The sequence below is a fragment of the Medicago sativa genome, chromosome 5, assembly GCF_051527215.1.
Source record: "Medicago sativa cultivar Bolivia chromosome 5, Bolivia_mono, whole genome shotgun sequence".
Taxonomy (NCBI): Eukaryota; Viridiplantae; Streptophyta; class Magnoliopsida; order Fabales; family Fabaceae; genus Medicago; species Medicago sativa.
In genome coordinates this window covers 29,171,303-29,179,126 of record NC_140753.1, presented here as the reverse complement: position 1 = coordinate 29,179,126, position 7,824 = coordinate 29,171,303, and positions in this window count along the sequence as shown.

The following is a 7,824-nucleotide window of genomic DNA, read 5'->3' as shown; positions in this document are numbered from 1 at the left end:
TTTGAAAGTGCAAGTTGTGAATTTCTTGTTTTGTAAGTAATGTGTATTGTTACCATGAGAAATAATGTGTAAAGTGGACTTGAAAATGCACTATAGGTCTTGGCTCATATTTGTCCCTATAACTCTCATAATGTGGCTGAAATGAACCATGTGAAAATTACCATTGATATGAGAATTTTAAGTCTTAAATTTGCCTTGATGTTATGGTAATTCTTCAAGTCCATTTTTTTCATTCTTTGACTAAGTTTTTGTTACTTTTTGGTTAAATTTTGCCCATTTTGTTGTGGAATTTCTACTTGCTTTATTTTCCATACTATATCTTGTATTGCTAATCTCTTTGTTTCATGTTTCATACATCTTCACAAGCATACTTCATTCTTCCATTATAGTTTCATTTCTTGCACTTTAAGTTTCAAATTCATGCAAAGTTAGAATGTAAAGATTTAGGAATTCTTGTAAAATTTTACTTTCATGCTTTTAATTTCTTGGCAAAGAGGCCATAGAATGTATCTAGGGTATGATGTAAAGGACAATGGACTCTAATGATGTACACCGACACAAGCACCGACACTTGCACACACCTCACTTTAGATGTATGGCTAGGATATGCATGTTTAGATGTATGTTTAGGATTGTATGCTTAGATGAATGCTTAGGCTTTACACTTAGAAAAATCAATTTTCCAAAAAACTTGAATAACATCACTCAAATCTTTTTCATAATAAACCTTGGGATCCAAAATCCCATTGTATTTTCCTTTTCATTTTCTTAATCAAAATTTCAATGAACTTTAATCGTACTTGACCTTTTTGCAAAATAACTAATTCAAACCTCACCTTTTCTTAAATCCTCATGCCTATAAGGCCTCTCAATCTCCATTCTTCAAACTCCAATTTTCAAACTTAAAATCAACCAACAAAAACAAAAACATTTTTGGAAGAGAACTACGGTGGATTTGATCCCTTAAACGGGTACGTAGGCAAGGAACAAAATTCCTTCAATTCAAATAAAACAAAAATTCAAACACATTCTTCTCCCTCCAATTCTTCACTTAGCAAACCTTAGGTGCAAATATCATTTTCAAAATAGCATTTAAAAATAAAGCGCGCGCGTAGAAAGTAAAGACGGTTCCTATAGGTTACTATAGTCGTTATGGGTGCCTAACACCTTCCCGTAGCGAAAACAACTCCCGGACCTCGATTCTCAAGGGTTTTGCTTACTTTTTCCCTTCCCAAGAAAAAATAAGATATCACCGGTTAAAAAGGTTCAAACGTAATCAATGTTTGACACCCCGAAAACCAAGATAAAACACCTCAAGCCCGCACAAATGTTCTGGCCATTAAATCGTTGCCCGCAGCAAAAGATTGCAGATATTATTTGGCATTGAACTTTGGCTCGCGACAAATGCTCCATTACAGCTGCATACCCAACTTTTAGTTTAAAATTATCCCCAAGTTGTCCATGATGACTCATAAAATTTTATCTCCTCAAGGTTCGGTTCTAACAAAATAGGCACATAAATGACTGTATCTGCACTACTTCTGAAGTTATCAATTTTATTGATCATAAAACCTAGGGTGTAATTTGTCCTTGAAATTAAATATCAAGGGGTTATTGCTTAGTTGTCTCTCTAGTTTTGGCTTCAGCCACATATTTTGCTAATGGGTTTTCACCATCGTCGACTTTGCTAAGTCCTCTATTCTAATTATCGGTAACTGAGTGGGGTAAATTAATTGTAAAATGGGTTTTACCATCTTTCTCCTCCTCTTTTTTGCATTCTTGAGAACATTTTAAGTAGAGCCATCACTGCTTTAATAAATCTTGAAAGAATCACTCTCATGTCGATTGTCGGGTGCTAAAATTTGAAATCCCTTTGAGCCTGAGATATATATGGTTTAGTTGTCTATTTTATTGCTCGAAACTAAACTTGAGTAACTCAAATATATCGTAAAGGAAACACCTGTACAGACAAGTTGGCATATCGAAAAATCATGGTTCATATTGGTAGGATGTTGTTCTTAATTTGGCCTCTTCGGTGTCTTTGATGTCCCTTTCAATCTCTACATTTTGCAAATATACTTCTTGGGTTTTTGGCCTTGTTTTTGATGTCACTTAATGAATTGAATGTGGTGCTCCAAATGATTAGCAATGTTTGGGATGTCAATATAGTTGAGAATGTGTGGGTTCATGCTAGTAATCCCAGGTGATTAATTATGCTGTGGCAATTTATGTGGAAGCACATAATGAGAGTCAACTATTGCAGCAACATGAAGTGCTCTGATTTGAGATAAGAAAGCAAAAGAACATAATTTTCAACTTTAGAATCTCAATACAAGGATGATCAACAATACCCATCATATTATTTTCCATAAAAATATTTTTCCATTATAAAAGGAATAATTTGATACAATTAATTTAGATATTTCATTATGATTTTCCTATAAATTGACTCCATTAATGTATATTTGGAAATTAAGGTGTATAGTTCTTTTTAGAGGTAAATTAAGGTGTATAGTCATCCAATAACAAAAAAAAAAAAATCATATTAGTTTCTTTTTCTGAAAAAAAATCTTCAAGTGCCATAGTTGTAATCCTGCTACTGAGAAGGTGACAAAAATTGAAACAAAAATCCACAAGAACATTCTATTGTCGGTTATCCAGTTGAGCTCTAACATTTCTACATTTCTGAAAAATTTTAAAATAAAAAAAAGTATTAGTAGTTTAAGATAGACATCTGTTGTGAATTCGGACACAAAATCACACCAATACAAACTATGATGTATGGAGCAAAGGAAAGTAGTAACCAATATCAAAGTAAACACAAGCAATAACAACAATAACAACACCTAGATCTAATCTAGGAATCAAAGTGAAAAGCACAAAACCACAAGCAAAAGATAAAGGGAGAAGAGAAACAAAACACACCAAGAAATGTTCACCCCGTTCGGTCCAACTTGACCTACTCTGGGGGAGAGATTGATCTCTCCAATCCACTATCAATGAGTTCTTACAAAGGGATACAAATGGGTTACAAGAAATTAGCTTAAACAAGCTCACAAAGAACAACCCTAATTTCTACTCAATGATTTTCACTCGCCCAAGGTGTTTACAATGTTTTCCCAACCCAAGAGAACTCTAATCAAAGACCCTCAACCCTAAAGTTACCTCCTTTGACTTCCCAAGTTTTCCTCTCTTGAAGTTCTCTCTCCTAAAAAATCTGCAAAGAAACACTTATATAATACACAGTGACAGACGAAATCGCGCCGCGCTTGTGAAAATCGCGCCACGGTTGAAGCGTACGACCCAAGGTACGACATCCTTATCCACAAATCGTGCCATGCCAGTACTAAATCGTGTCGCGATTTGCCTTCAGCAGAAACCATCCATTCTGCCAAGAAAAAATCGCGTCACGGCTCCCAAAATCGATCCACGATTTTGGCCTTTACAGAATCAGAAATTTGAAGTCAATATCAACAGCATCCTTGACCTAAAAATTGAATTAGGAATAGACAAACAAGTGTGCATGCTTACCGTTGAAGAAGATAAGACATCTCTTCCTTGATCGACAAGGCTTTTTCATGCATAATTTGTACCTCAAATGCCATTTTCTGTCGCATGTTAGTGAAATCAAATCAGTCCATGTAATATTTTTCTTTTGACACTAATTTTTGGCAAAGATACCACTTAGGTCACACTTATTAAAATCCAAAAAACAATTGGGTCCTTGAATCAAGATATGGATATATAGGAAAACACCACAAAATATCATAATGAAATTACATGATAAAATGATAGTGTGGAGTACCAACATATAAGGAAGGAGGTCAACCTATGGAGATTAAGAATTGGATGTCTAACCTGAATCATGATGCATGTGGAGTCAGAAATATTTGGAAGGGGAAATCTTATAAAGCTCGCTAAGTGGAGTGGCAAAACAAGGGATGGTTGGAGAAGTATTTCTTTTTGTGTAAACAAGGTATCTTCAGTGCGCGCAACTGCCAAGATTAATCCCTTTAGCTTATGAGCCCAAATGAGCGGCAGACTCTTCCTAAGAGTTTTAAAACTGCTGCACGTCCAAGGCTGAATTTGTCGGTTAAGCTTGAACAGACCTATGTCATTTCATCTAAACGATGTTGGGTAGATTGGAGAAGTACATATGATAGTGAGAATGAGACGATGTATTCGCTTAAGAAGAAAAAAAATCAATATAGATGTTCTTATTAATGGTTATTTTATAACTGTCTGTATAAAAATTGAACAGTCTTTTGAAGTTAAAAAGTTAATCTCTTATCATTGAGCTGATATTTCATTGATAATTTCAATGATGGGTACTAAGAAAGATTGGATACCAAATTGTGGTATAAATCAATACCAGACAATGATTATAAATCAATATACTTTCCTATGTTTTAAGGTTATGTATACATGAAAAAAATCAATGAATATTTACCTTGAATATGACAAGTAACATAAAGCAAAAATTAAAGGAAATACCTGAACGGTGATAGTGTGTTTAGAAGGCAAAGGGTGACCCTCATTGAGATTAAGAATGGAGTAGTGGCCAACTATCATCGAATTCTTGATTACGTCTTCGGAGAAGCATTTTGCACCTTTATATGACAAATCAAACCTTATGGAATGAACTGAATATGAAAACATGAGTTCCACAGCTACAACAAGAAGAAAAATAAAATACGTACTACCAAACATATTCATGATTGATAGTGAAATGAGAAAAAGAGAGTGGAAAAAGAATCAAAACACACACCCCAAGTATGTGCTTGATTGGTGAGTACTATTACAATTAATCAATAGAGGATTATAAGGTATATGTGCAAAATCAATGTGGATGTAACTAATACTTACCTCTAAAGAAGGGTCAAAAGATGATTAGGTTAAATGATGTCGTAGTTGTAGTGAATATTAAACTTTTTTCGATACATGTAGTGAATATTAAATATTTTTAAAAATATATAGAAAATTAACATAATGTAATTTTTATGTTTGGTTTTATATCCTCTCCTTAGTTATTAAAATTTCTTTTAATTTTTTTTTTTGAAAAAAATATATTTTTATCTTATTGTTTCTATTAATATAATTCTTATGCGTAAATTGATTTTTTTTTTATCTTATCTAATGATGTACACCGACACAAGCACCGACACTTGCACACACCTCACTTTAGATGTATGGCTAGGATATGCATGTTTAGATGTATGTTTAGGATTGTATGCTTAGATGAATGCTTAGGCTTTACACTTAGAAAAATCAATTTTCCAAAAAACTTGAATAACATCACTCAAATCTTTTTCATAATAAACCTTGGGATCCAAAATCCCATTGTATTTTCCTTTTCATTTTCTTAATCAAAATTTCAATGAACTTTAATCGTACTTGACCTTTTTGCAAAATAACTAATTCAAACCTCACCTTTTCTTAAATCCTCATGCCTTTAAGGCCTCTCAATCTCCATTCTTCAAACTCCAATTTTCAAACTTAAAATCAACCAACAAAAACAAAAACATTTTTGGAAGAGAACTACGGTGGATTTGATCCCTTAAACGGGTACGTAGGCAAGGAACAAAATTCCTTCAATTCAAATAAAACAAAAATTCAAACACATTCTTCTCCCTCCAATTCTTCACTTAGCAAACCTTAGGTGCAAATATCATTTTCAAAATAGCATTTAAAAATAAAGCGCGCGCGTAGAAAGTAAAGACGGTTCCTATAGGTTACTATAGTCGTTATGGGTGCCTAACACCTTCCCGTAGCGAAAACAACTCCCGGACCTCGATTCTCAAGGGTTTTGCTTACTTTTTCCCTTCCCAAGAAAAAATAAGATATCACCGGTTAAAAAGGTTCAAACGTAATCAATGTTTGACACCCCGAAAACCAAGATAAAACAGCTGGCGACTTCACTGGGGAGATTCGAGAGTTACGCCTAGTCTTTATTTCCACGCTTGCGCTCTTTTTACTTGTTTCTTTTACTTGCTTTCATATGTGAATAAATGTTTAATTTCTTGCAAACGTGTGGGGTGAGAATATCAAAAGTCCTGCACCCGGGCTGAGTGAACTTAGGATTTAGGAGGGATATAATCGACAATTCATTCCGGGGGTTGCCTCGTGTTTTGGATTATGCGATCAATCCCACATAGCTGAGGCATTTTGGAGGTGATGTTGTCGGCGCGTGTTGTCGCGTTTAGGCACTTTACTTCTAATTGTTCTATGACGCTATGAACCGTAGATAACCAAACCCATCCATGGCCATTTTTTAGGACGTAGTGCGGAGGCTAAACCGAGTGTTGTCTCGAGTTTTAGTCGTCACGCGATACTACACTCAAGTTAGACCTTCCACGTATAATCATGGAGCGAGTGTTGTCTCGTGACACCATGAGATACGTCGGAGAGGTTGCAACTTGGGAACCTTTTTAGAACCCGGTTACTATTTCCTAAAGCCCTAGATTCACCGGACACCATGTCCACCCATGACTCCTCGACTTTGAACTTCAACCCACCATGTTTTCTCCGAACTTGAACATAATCATGCATTCATGCATACATGCATACATGCATAAACTTTTCCCATGCATTTATCAGAGGACTTAGACAAGTCATCTTTTGAACATCACGGATGTGAACACCAAGTGATACCATCTCAACTAAACTTCTAGTTTTGCTCAAGATCTTCAAATAAAACCGTGTTTTCTCCGTGATGTTCACAACCACTTTGACAAAGTCCTCTGACAAAAAAGAGTCCTTTCGCATTTGCATATCATGCATCATATGCATCATTCATCGGTCACAAATGGCTTCCCGTACTCTTTGTCTCCTGGTTTTTCCGCCGCAGTCTGAAAGGTGGCTCGTGCTCGTAAGGTTTACCAACCAGTTAGAGTTTATCAGACAAGATTGTACAAGAGAAGAAACATGGCTAACCTTGAGGAAGAGAATGCCAGCCCCTCGGGCCAGCCCATTAAAGAGTCTAATCTGGACGAGATTCTGAGGCTTATTAAAAAGAGCGACTATAAGATTGTTGAGCAGCTGCTGCAAACTCCGTCAAAAATATCCATCTTGTCTCTGCTTATGAGCTCAGAAGCCCACAGGAAAGTGTTGATGAAGGTACTGGAACAAGCTTATGTTGATCATAAAATCTCTGTGGATCAGTTCGATGGAATAGTGGGTAACATCACTGCTTGCAATAACTTGGGGTTTGGTGACGATGAACTCCCCGAAGCAGGGAAACACCACAACTTGGCTCTACATATCTCAGTGCACTGCAAGTCTGACATGATATCCAATGTGTTGGTGGACACTGGATCATCCTTGAATGTAATGCCTGAATCCACACTAAGGCAGTTGAGTCATCATGGAATTCCTCTGAGGAGTAGCAGCTATTTGGTTAAAGCTTTCGACGGATCTCGCAAAGATGTACTTGGGGAAGTAGACTCGCCAATCACCATTGGTCCTGAGATATTTCAGATCACTTTCCAAGTCATGGACATCAATGCTTCTTACAGTTGTCTCCTCGGAAGACCATGGATTCATGACGCGGGAGCAGTCACTTCTACTTTGCATCAGAAGCTCAAGTTTGTGAGGAACGGTAAGATTGTCACTGTACAGGGTGAGGAAGCATATCTGGTTAGCCAAACGTCATCTTTCTCTTGTGTTGAAGCAGGGTCAGCGGAAGGGACGTCATTTCAAGGCTTGACTATTGAAGGTGCGGAGCCTCGAAGAGCTGGTACTGCTATGGCTTCACTGAAAGACGCCCAGAAGGCTGTTCAAGAAGGGCAAGCTGCTGGCTGGGGCAAAGTGATTCAGATTCTGGAA